Genomic DNA, 12,740 nt, shown 5'->3' on the forward strand with positions numbered 1-12,740 from the left:
AATTGGAGGTACAATATGATTCATAAAGACATTGAGTAGTCTTGTGCTATTTTTACTGAGTAAATCTTCTCCTTGACCCTAAAGCAAAAATTTGAAAGGATGTCGAAGAATGAGAATAAAAGACTTAACTAGAAAAAAAAAGAAAAAAAAAGACTTAACTAGATTTTATGTCTATACTAATAGATATTTTTAATACACCCTATTTCTGACTAGAATGGCACATTTCTAGAAGATATTTGAGTGCATTTGGTACTATGATAGCACCCCATTAGTTGTTCAAATGAAACACTTATTTATCAAAATATTACCAAAAAAATGGACAATATAAATACATGGAAGCTTTAAAAAAAAGTTGTTGGTTCCCTTTAGAGAAGAGGCTACAGGGCTGTCTCTTGTGATGTCGTATGATATATCCATACAGCCTCCTCCTTTGCTTCAGGAAACTTGTTGTCTGTAAGAATCCCAAGGTACAGTCAACGGTTGGTGGTTTTTTTTGCTTTTGAATCCCAAACTCACCGACAGCGTTGAATGTTCCATGGAGTTCTCTTAAGGCTGGCTTGGTTGCCCTTCTTTGGCCTGCTCTCATGTTCTAAGGACCACTGCTGTTGGCTCTCTCACATTTTTTCCAAGATTTCAAGTTAACAGTACTTAAAGTGTGAGGTTAGTTTGCATATAGCAGAGAGGTAATGAGCTGCAGGGTTTTGAGACTGCAGTTTACATTGCTGACTAAAAATGGACATCTGTGGAAAGATTTTTCAATGATATTGTTCTGAAAGCATTCATTTATCAATTATATAGTAATATTTTTAAATTATTAAGGTACAGAAACAAGAAAGACCATAACATATGTTTGGGACTTCTGTGTAGTAGAATTTGTATATTTAATTCCGACCGTGTATTAAACAGAGACTTACCCTGAGTTCCATAGTCAGAACTTGAACACCAGACTTCATGTTCCAGGACTCATTATTGGTTATGCTGCTTCCTCCTTTACTTGTCTCAGAACATACTCATAACACAGGGTTGAACCTTCATGGAAGAGCTAAATTAAACTAGCAAATTCCTTCTCATTTGCCTGTAATAGTAGAAAACAGGTCTAAAGCTGTATGTTTCAGAGAAAAAGATAAAAGACAGAACTCCCTAGCTGAGAATTGTGGGCTGCTAAATTACCACAGGTGCTAGTGATGCTCCATGAATTGTTTTCCATATAAAAAGAGCAAACATTTTATGTGTACTTGAGGACAGAGAGTGGATCTGGAGAGATGACTCAGCAGCCAAGAACATGGACTTTGATCTCAGCACCCATCTTAACCATCTGTAACTACCAATTCCTGCTGCAGAGATCTGTCAACTCAAGCCTTCACAGGCACTTGCAGTCACATGAACATACACACGCATACATACATATAATTAATAAAAATCTTTAAAAGAATGCAGAGTAACTAAAATGCCAGATGTATCTGAACTTTGTTTTGGGTTGTTATTTTTATTACTTATTGACTGATTTTTTCCCTCCCCTTTCTTTTCTTCTCTTTTCTTTATCTTTCCTTTTCTTTATCTTTCTTTCCTTTCCTTTTCTTCTTTTCTTTTTCTTCTCAGAGTCTCACTATTTAGCCCTGGCTTATCTGGAACTCTCTATGTAGAGTGAGCTGCTTCAAACTCAGAGATCTGCCTGCCTCTGCCTTCTGAGTGCTAGGATTAAAGGTGTGCATCACCACGCCTGCTTATTTATTGAATATCTTTTATGAAAAATCTTGAAAATGAATTAAGTATTTTTTCAGAATATTGGCTTTATATTAAGCAACATAGAAACATTGCTTGTAGCAGTGCTGGCTGAATTGAGGTTAATCTCTAATCTGGGATCCTTTGTATTTAAATATTTTCTTAAATGCATTTATTAAATTTATTATTTTTATGTGTATGGGTATTTACCTAAGTGTATGGCTAGTAACCTCAAAGGCCAGAGGAATGTGTCAGGTCCCCTGAAACTAGAGTTAGATAGTTATAAGCCCACATATAGGGGCTGAGAATCGAACTTGAGTCTTCTGGAAAAGCTGCCAGTGCTCTTAACCACTGAGCAATCATTTCTCCAGCCCCTTTGGGTTTAAACACTGATGGCTGACCTAGTCAAAGACTCATTTTTAAAGTAGCCAAATGGCACTTCTTGAGAGAAAGTTATTAACCATCGAGAATTTTGTTCAAATGGAATTGTTTATATTCTACATCACTTTATTTCATCCTCCATCAAAATTCTTCACTTGGAATCTTTGCCAAGTTTGATTGTTGTGAAATGGAAGCACAAAGAAATGAAAAGATCAAGTATCTTCCTGTGTAGTATTTTAAAAACTCTGGTTTGGATTTGTTTTAAATAGTCTTTGCCTTTGTCTCATAGGAGATGTCAAGCTCTGTATTACTTAGAACAGAGAATCAGAAATAGTGGTATCTGCTGCATCAAATTAAAAAATAAACCTACTGTTCTTCAGTGTCCAGCATTCCAAGAAATCCTGTTCTTGATATGGAGATGCTTCCTGTTGCATTTGAGATACTTTTCATTTTTCTCTCTCCTCTCTCTCTCTCTTTCCAAAATAGGGTTTCTCTGGGTAGTCCTGGATGTCCTAAACTCAATCTGTAAACCAGATTGGCCTGGAATTTAGAGATTTATCTGCCTCTGCCTCCAGAGTGATAGAATTATAGAAGGCATATGCCATCACATCCAGCTACTTTTAAAGGTCTTTATTGTCCTTATTCCTTCAATTTCTTTTAAGCCTTTAATTTTACTTTCATCATTCACAATTAAAGTACACATTGGTTATTTCCCTTTATTGTTATTGTTAATTTTTTTTTAAAAAGTATGTGTGCTTGCGTGCATACACTACACATGAACAGGTGCCCAAGGAGTCCAAAAGAAGAAAAAAATGGTATTGCATGCCCAGGAGCTATGGTTACAAGTGGTTGTGAGCCACCTGACTGTTGCTGGGAACCAAACTCCCAACCTCTGGGAGGTACATGCAGCAAGCATTCTTAATCAGGGAGTCACCTCTGCAGCTGCACAATGGGTCTTTTTAAATGAATTTGCCTATGAGACTTATGCAATGATGGACTCTAAAGGATTTAAAAAGCTAAGGGTCACCTTGTTTGACAATTACATAGCTAAACTTTTCCTAACTTGGTTTCAATGTTTAATTCTTAGTGTAACCTGGTTTTGAATTTGTCTGAAATTACTAAGCCATTATAATTTCACTTACCTCCTTTCCTTTCCTTTCTAGAGATGCCTAGAATACCAAAACTCACGTTATTCACAGAGATATAAATGTTTCCAGAGTCTTTCTGGCCTCTGGAAATTGTGAGAAACAAGAATATAAATTCTTCTGTTTGCATAGTTAGTAAAGAGTTCCTGTCACAGGTGGGAATCTATATAATTACTGTGCAGGGAGCATTGCTAGAAATGTTTGTGATTATTTACATGAGGATAAATTTTTGTTTTGAAAATGATAGCAGTGGCAAGATGGTGGTGGAGCACATCTTTAATCCCAGCACTCAGGAGGCAGAGGCATCTATCTCTGAGTTTGAGGCCAGCATGTTCTACAGAGTGAGTTCCGGGACAGCTAGACTACCCAGAGAAACCCTGTCTGGAGAAACAAACAAACAAATAACAACAACAAAAGACAGGAGTATGTCAGTATGGACATCCTTTAGCTAAAGTGCTGGTTACTACTTTACCTTTTTACTAACTGAAGCTGTGAAATCCTAGGGATCCCTTGTCCTTTTTACAGTCCCTGACATCATGAATGTGGTGTCGTCTAGGTGAGATATACAGCAGATGACAAACAGAATGTGGGGAATGCTGCTGGGAGGATAAGAACCACAATATTAACTTTGCTTTGAATGCTAAGAATGCTCTATCTAAACAGATCACTTAAATGCTAGTTGGATTTTCACTGGGTCTTAAACACTAATTGGATCTTCACTAGACTGAAAAGCAACAGTACTCCAATAGAGGAGAAGGGTGTTGGTTGACAGGACAGTCTAGAAAAGGATTGTGCAGACACTGATGAGTAGCCATAGTAACCTCTTAGACTGTTAGTTGTCTTCCATTTAAAATGTGTGACAACACTTATTGCATATACAACTTTGCAAGTTAAAGTACATGCAAAAATGCATGTGTAATATCTGCATTCTCTCCAATCATTGCTCTTGGCTTATGCAAAAATAGAACAACTGGATTGTATTGTAATAGACTTTTCCAAATTGAATGAATGCTTGATTTTCTTTTATCATTCCTTTAAAATGACTGTAGTTTAAATTCTTCATGTTGCATGTAAAAGCAGTATTATATAAGATCAGAGATTTTGGAACACTTATTTTGTAGAAGTAGGAAAATTATATATCATCTCTTCCTATTTTCTTCTCTGTAAACTAGAATAATATGTGTTGTGGTAATTATTTAAAACTGGCCTCTGGTTCATCCAACTATCTAAGCTGCAGCGGCTCAGCCGCCATGTTTCTTGGCCTGAGGCCACGTGCGCGCTGAAGTTAGAACCAGCCCGCCAGAAACACCAGCCCTGCCACCCACTAGATGCCAGCGTGAGAGATGGCTCTGCCAATCTTCTATGTTGTCTTCACAAGACAGGGCATTGCCCAGACCATTCCACCATCCATGTGGGCCATGGATCCATGTAGAGAATTGAGACTCTAATTCTTATAGATTAATCAAAGGCTTTATATGTTTGATAATGATTAATAACAAGATGCCCATACAAAGAGAGTTGTATCCCAATTAGCTAACCTAATTATAAGTTTATAAGTTGTTCCCCATGAGTATTCTCCATACCTGTGTGGTTCTCCAACCTCCTACATCTAGGCCCTCTCCAGCTCCTCCTCTTCCTTTTTTCTCTTCCTCTCCCAACTCCTCCTCTTCTTCTCTTTACTCCTCCCACTTTAGCTCCTCCCACAATATGTGCTTCATCGAATGGTTTGAGAACTAAAATTGCAAATATTAAAAACCTTATAACCTCAATTTATGACTTCCAATATCTTTATGCTATTTCAAAATGATTTACATTATTAAAATTAAACTATAACCATTCTTTAAGTGTTATTAAATAAAATTGATCAGAATAGCCTTGCATTGCATTAGCATTATGTAGGTATAGGGTTTTGTGTGTTTTTGTTTTTCTTTTTTCTTTTTCTCTTTTCTCTTTTCGAGACAGGGTCTCACAGTGTACCTCTGGCCTGGTTGAATACTTGCTGTGTGGACTGGGCTGGCTTTAAACTCACAATTGCTGGGATTACAGGAGTGTGCCAACACACTTGGCATGTACACATGTTTTAAAGACATATTTTAAATTAATGCTTTACCACTTTGTAAGGTTTTCTTCTCCCGCACGTTTCATTTTCCTTAATCTGTAAGGTGGGACTATAATTGCCAACCTCATTTATTGTGAGTACTAAGAGAGGTAACATAATTGAAAAACCTATGCAAAGGTATGGACTATCTTTCTAAATAATTCACATGAAACCCAGAATTCTGAAAGCAAATTTGAGTTATAAAGTTTTAAGAACTCATCCAACACTTTGCTAGGCAGCTGGGTAATAAAATTCTGTTACCTGGTCTCCATCTGGTAGGAATGACTTAGGTACTGTTGCTGCCAGCCAGTCTTACCTTCTTTGTAGCATAGAATTGGACAGTGATGGTTCCTGCAAAAGGAGCTATTTAGACTTCACCAAATTTTGTACTAATTGAAAACACCAGTTATTATTAGTAACTCTACTTACATAATTACAACTTTTAAAAGAAATTGCCAAATGAGGAATTGCATAAATAGTGAATGGATTTAACCTTTGGAAGTGATCCAGTACGATTACACTGATTCTAGTTTTAAATTAGGCTGAATAAATATGTTACTTCAGTGCAATGCTCAGAAAGAAGTCTGCTGAATACAGAGTGTCTTCTTCAGTACTGGGAAGGAGGCAAACAGAGCTTCCCAAGCTTATGGTTTGATGGGCCAACAACATGGCTCCATTGGTAAGAATGCTTGCTGCCACATGTGATATCTATAGTTCAATCCCTGAAACTCACATGGAAAAAGCCAATCCCTATAGATTGGCTTCTGATGTCTGCACATGTCTCATGGTGTACATACTGCTCTCCCCATCCACTAATGTAAATATACACTAAATAAAATAAAATTTAAATTTAAAAAGATTGCAGGTATTTTGCCAAAGTAAGGGTAGAAATTGGAAATTTAAACTGAAGTGGCTGGAGAGATGGCAGAGCAATTGGAGCACATAGTTCTCTTGCAGAGAGCCCGAATGTTATTCCCAGCATTCACAATGGGTAGCTGACTTCTGCTCCAGGGTACTCTGACTCCTTTGGCACTCACATGCACAACCCTTCCCCATCCCACATAATTAAAAGTAATAAATCTTTTATAAATGCAATACTTTGGAACATTTTGTTTGATATTTGACACAGTAAAGAGGAAGTTGTTAGGCCAGGCCACCAAGACGGCAAATTGGCCCAGCATTAAAGGCAGTTCTGTTCTTCAAATGGAATATGTTACTTCAATATTTGTCAAAATACTCTAAGGACCACCTGATTTTTCTGTCCCACAGTTAACATTGATTTTATATGTTTGAGGTATTTTAAATTTTGCATACTCATAGGTTTTTTCCTTTTCTTTGTTAAATTAATCCCTAGGTTATTTATGCTCAGTACACAGGTCTTTGAGTAACTATACCAGGGACTGTTCAGTTAAACTGATTAGATGAAAATATAAAGCCATAGCGCTGAAGAAGTGACTCTGTGGTTAAGAACACTGGCCACTTCTACAGAGGCCCCCACCTCCTCGCTCTCACCAACTCACTCTTCCATCCCTCTTTCCAGGTTCTTTGTGTACAAGGCCGGTATAATTTCTATCACTGTGCTAGGTCCCTATCCTCTGTATTGATTTTCTCTTTCTAAGTTCTCCAAGCTAGTCAGACTTCTGACTAGTAGTCTGATGGTTTCTAAACTGACTTTACATTCTATTCTAAAGTGTTAATAGTGGGAAATGCAACTTGGTAGTAATGCAGGTTTTTATATACACCCCCAGATTTAATATTCAATTTCGTTAGGTGTAAATATATATATATATATCCCAAATAACTCTCATGTAGCCATTTCATAATTTCTGAATGTCTGATTTAAGCTCGAAATCCTTGTTTTACAGGTAAGGAAACAGACTGAGAACGGAAAAGAAGATCCTGAGTTATACTTACTTGACTCTGTGTATATAGGTTTACTTATTAAATTAAACACTGCCATCATTCCACCATGAAAAGCATTTTTTTTCCTTGCAGAAGTTTCATAAGGCCTTAATGACCATCTGCAAAGTATATAGCTTTCATGTTAGTTCTGACACGCCAAACATCTTAGTCTTAGAGATGCATGCAGACTTGACTTGGATTTGGTATGCTTTTCTGAAGTATTTGACTAAGTAATGCTGAGTGGTGTTGGCTTAAAAACTTTCTATGGTATAAAGTGAGAAGCAGCTGTTAAGTGATCAAAACCCTTTGACAGTCCTTAGGGCTCTAATATTTACCAGGGCCTGCTACACTTACTGCTTTTCTCTAATCAAAGGTGACTGATTCCCACTAGATGGATTATTGTAGAACTTCTGGCTGCTTTTGAGAAGATTTTATTTTAATTGGTAGTGAGAAGGTAGGGATGATTTTAATAAAATTCAAAAACTTTCAAGTCCACTCAGCTTGGGCTTTGGGCCAAGTGTCCATCTTCAGGATAGGTTTAGTGTCAGCTGCTACCTTGTGACTTGAAGGTATTTCAGAAAAGCCAAAGGCATTATGGAAGCCTTTCCTATGTTGGCAGGCGAAAGTGGCACTAGAAATCAAGGCCTGACACGTGTCATTAGCCTGGGAAAAGTGGGGTTTGGACACTAATGATGGCTGTTGTCAAGGCTTAGTATGATAAAGCTGGGAAGACCCAGGTTGGTACTTAATTTACATAGGAGAGGAATTACAGTTTAGAGAAAATCTGCCAAGAGTTCCCTTTGTCCTGACTATATGTCAGTGATGTGTCCTTCACCCTGGACTCTTGTCAGAATCTTTTAGTGGCTGATGGGTTGATGCTGGGTGTGAGGCAGTATGGTTATATCTAGTCCATTTCTCTTTTTGTGTGTTTTCTTGCTGCTATGTTTAAAGCTGAATTTGTATGACTATACTTTAGGCTAGTGATCTGTTCTTTTTATATATAAAGTGATTTTTTAACCATGTGATTTTCAGCACAAGTTTCTTATATGCAAAATGGAAATTTATACTTCTCTTTATCACTGAGTTTTTCTGAGAGTTAAATGAGAGTAATAAAATTTTCTGGCATATAATATCCAAACTTCAGTTACAATCAATGTTATAATAATTTGGCTAAATTTGCAGTGTACTTGTAAGACTGTCTAAACAAGTGTCTTAGCAGAGAATTACTGTATCGAAAAACACAAATTGAAGCCAGGAGGCCCAATTTTAATTATGCCACTTGTTACTTAGTTTCTATACTCATATAAAGAAGCAGGTTATGCCAATCAGAAACAAAATCAGGGTCTGAAGGTCTCTTGCTGCTAGAGCATTGTCTACAGAGCTTTAATTGTCCTTAAGTTTGCAGTGGAAATGAAAATGGATAAATTTTTAACATATTTTGATTTGTTTTGACAAATTTTAAAGTTTGGACAATGTATCTCAATGTAATAGACCATTTAGGAAGTACCAGTGATGTCCTTCCCGGGTTTGATTCCCTGAATGGTAAGATTTAAGTAAAATTTAAAATGTAGTATATCTATTACACAGTTAACATAAGTTAACTTTCCTCACCCAGTACAGAGCAGTGAACGCAGAGCCTTGTACATGTGAGGGAAGTGCTGTGCTAACTCAGCTGTGCACTAGCTTTACTTAAGATAACATTAAAAAGCAAAACAAAACAACAACAAAAACCAGTAAGGTGTATTTTCTGGGCCAAAGTTGTATGTCACAGATAAGTACTTGTCTGACCTGGATTAAATCCACATTTGAGCCCTCCTACGCCCAACCCTACAAAACAAGTCATTAAACAAAAACATATGTGTATATTTGTGTGATGTATGTATGTATTTATGTATGTATGTATTTATGTACATGTACTTTTGTATTTTGGCTAGAAGTCAACACTGGGTGGTCTTTCCTTTATCATTTTTTAAAATTTGTTTTATTTTATTTCATTTTATTGTATTGAGACAGGGTTTCTCTGTCTAGCCCTGGCTGTCCTGGAATTTGCTTTGTAGACCAAGCTGCCCTCAGACTCACAGAGATCTGCCTGCCTCCCCAGTGCTGGGATTAAAGGCGTGCACTACCACTGCCTGGCTTTGTTGTTGTTGTTCCTCTATCAATTTTTACTTTATTTTTTCGAGTCAGAGTCTCACTAATCTTGGAGCTGACCTGATTTGACTAGACTGGCTGTCCAGCAGTCTCCAAGCACGGGGATCATAGATGTGTTTGCTGCATCTGGATTTTTATGTAGGTAGTAGATATCTGAATTTTATGTACTATGTCTCATTAATATCCATTCATGGGGACTGGAGAAATGACTCTGTGTTTAAAAACACTGGCTGTTCTTCCAGAGGTCATGCACCCACATAGTGACTGGCTTACAACCGTCTATAATGAGATTTAGTGTCCTCTTCTGGTATACAGCTGTGTATGCAGACAAAATACTCATATACATAAAATATATAAACAAATCCTTAAAAAAATATTTAAAAAAAAACATTGCATGGACTTTTTTTTACCTGCTCATTATTTTTGTGACATCATGCATTGGCAATTTAGAACATAGCTGTTAAACAAGCTATACAGTATTGGGAAGCAATGAAACTCGCAGTATACTATGTACTAGTACAAAAATTTCAAAGCTTGAACTTTTGCTTAAAAGGTCAAAAAATTCTCTTGAGACAAGGTCCTTCTTACCATCTAGCTCTGGTTGACCTCTAACTTGCCATGTAGGCCAGGTTGGTCTCAAACTCACAGAGAAACCTCTGCCTTTTTGTCCCTAGTGCTGGAATTAAAGGTATATAGTGCCACACCCGGATTAAAAACTTAAATTTTGACTATATTTTAGAGAATTCCAACACCTTCTTCTGACCTCTCCAGGTGCACTGCATGTATACATGCAGGCAAAACACCTCCACACCAAGTAATTTTTATTTAAAAATTTAAATTTTTGATTCCTCTTTTAACATCAAGCATCATAATTTTTGTATATATACAGAAATACCACAAAGATGTACGTATATAAAAATGTCTATATGTGTTTAGTATACAGTTGACTATAATATATATTTTCTTTTTAGATGTGAATATTTATTATAAGTTTTGTCTGTTTGGAGAATTACAATGTACATATATTTTGGGGGGTGGTATCAAAAGTCTTTGAATTTATAAATTTGAAAAACTAAGTCCTATAAATTCTCATATTGGGGCTGGAGAAGGGTCAGAAATCAGGAGCAATCACTGCACTTGCAGAGGACCAGAATTCATCTCCTAGCACTTAAGAGAGGTAGTTTACAACCACTATAGCTCAGTGCTAGGATTTCTATGCTGCTTGGATTTTTTTTTTTTTTTTTTTTTTTTTTTTTTTTTGTGAACTCGACACAAGGTAGAATTGTCTGGAGAGAACTTCACTTGAGAAGATACTTTTGTCAGAGTGCCTATGGGCAAGTCTGTAGGGCATTTTCTTGATGAATAATTGATGTTGGAGGGTCCAGCTCACTGTGAAGTGGTGCTACCAATGGGCAGCTGGTCCTGTATAAGAAAGCAGTCTGAGCTTTCTTACACATGAGGAGCAAGCCAATAAGCAGCATTCCTTCATGGTCCCTCTTTAGTTCCTGCCTCCAGCTTCCTGTGTTGGTTTTCATCAATGGGTATATAAGGTAAATAAACCCTTCCCTCACCCCCAAGTTGCTTTTGGTTATGATCTTTATTACAACAATAGAAACTCATCATGTGGGTTCCAGAGCTTGAACTCAAATTGTGAAGCTTGGCAGCAAGCACCTTTACCTGCTAAGCTCTCTTGCCACCCACCTCACTCTCTCAATAGCAGTTACTGAAATGTTGGAAGTTAACAGATCCCATCTCGATCCCACCAACCCACAAAACAATAACAAAAACCACAACCTGACATTGAACAGAGCTTCACACTTGCAAAGGCAAGCTCTAGACCACTGAGTTACAGCCTCAGTCAGCCCTCAGTCTTGATCTTTCAATTAATTTATATGTAAATTCAGTTCTGCATGAGTAAAGTCAGATCATTTAGCTGTGAAGCTCTAATTAACACCTATTTTAAGGGTTCTGTCTTTCATAAGCACTTCCCAAGTATACATGTGAAAACTGTTTTGTGGAATGACTGATATCTTAGGTCAGGTAACTTGTTTATAGGCTTGTGACTGAAGTAAGAAAGGGTTCCTCAACATCTCTAGAGGATACCTCGGCATTCGGTGTTAAGAGTAGAAATATCAAGGTAATTGTCGTTCTTTATAACTGATTATTTTTATAATTAAATAATCACTATTTTGAGACTTATTGTTTAAGTTTTTTGTTGTTGTTCTGTTTTTTGTCAGGGTCTCATGGGTTTTAGAATAGGCTTGAATTTGTGGTCCTCTTGAGTGCTGAATTACAGTTCTGTACCACCATACCTGTATGGTGGTACAGAACATACATACATACATACATACATACATACATACTTACATACATATGATATGGGGGCACATACTCTACCAACTAAGCTTTATTTCTGGCTTAATTGTTTTGTTTTTCAAGAGGATCTTTTGTCAAACAGTGACTTTGTAAAAAATAATACTGGCTTCTTCTGAGCTAGATTCATTGTGGCAGTTGAGGTCAGTAGGTCGGCCAGTAAATCAAGACTACTGTGTTTCTTCAAAGCCACATGTTTAGGAGTCAGTCTGTAAGGCTCATCTAGACTCACAGGGTCAGCCAAGGCACATAAAAACAAAACTTTACAAAAAGATTCAGCCAAGCCCTAGACCAGAGCGACTTGCAGCATTGCAAAGGGGAGTGGGTGGAAGCTCCAGTCTTCCTCAGGTCTGCAAACATCCTGTGCCTATCACAGGCCCAGCCTCCTTGCTAGGCACTCACATTCTTCTTCCAGAACTCTTTAAAAGGTCTCCATTAAGGTCACTTAAACTCCTTAGAGGCAGTCTCACGTCACTCACTTAATTTTTGATATTGAGTTTCCCTGTATTAGCTCTGTTTGGCCTCTAGTTTATAATCCTGAGTGCTAAGATTATAGCCATGCTGTACCACAAAAGTTATTTCTTTAGTAACTTGGAAATACTGCTCTGTCCTTTAAAAAGAACCTGGAATGAAATATTTCCTGTAGCATGTAATGACTATTCCTTAAGTTTTTAAAAATTCTTTTTTTTAAACCATATCAGAACCCAAGCTGACTTGGTGCTAGGCCCTTACCAGAGTAGTGATATAAGAATTTCAGAGTATGTAATGCAGCTGCCAAAGCCCTCAGTGTTGCATTTCAGTGTTGGCTGAAGTCTGCAAGAGTCCACAGCTTGGTATCTCTCCATATTGACCACATTATCACACCTTTATTTCACTGGAAAAAGGAAAACAAGGGGTCATAAATATGCTGCTTTCGAAAGTAATGGTCCTGGTTTGCCTCTGACATGCTCCCAAATATTTTCTCTGAT

At 37.2% G+C, this 12,740-nt stretch overlaps 1 protein-coding gene and 1 long non-coding RNA gene across 2 annotated transcripts in view; one reads left to right on the forward strand and one right to left on the reverse strand.

Moving 5' to 3' along the window:
* Nr6a1 (nuclear receptor subfamily 6 group A member 1) overlaps positions 1-12,740 on the forward strand; it is a 185,656-nt gene that overhangs the window by 68,272 nt on the left and 104,644 nt on the right. The gene's annotated exons all lie outside the window — the stretch shown is intronic.
* Positions 981-12,610, reverse strand: LOC114610202. The gene is made up of 3 exons (XR_003709662.1): positions 12,505-12,610; positions 5,663-5,697; positions 981-1,075 (listed from the first exon to the last, which is right to left on the reverse strand). It is a non-coding gene; the product is annotated as an uncharacterized LOC114610202 (long non-coding RNA).

Source organism: Grammomys surdaster, unplaced genomic scaffold, assembly GCF_004785775.1.
Source record: "Grammomys surdaster isolate TR1022 unplaced genomic scaffold, NIH_TR_1.0 126035, whole genome shotgun sequence".
Lineage (NCBI taxonomy): Eukaryota > Metazoa > Chordata > Mammalia > Rodentia > Muridae > Grammomys > Grammomys surdaster.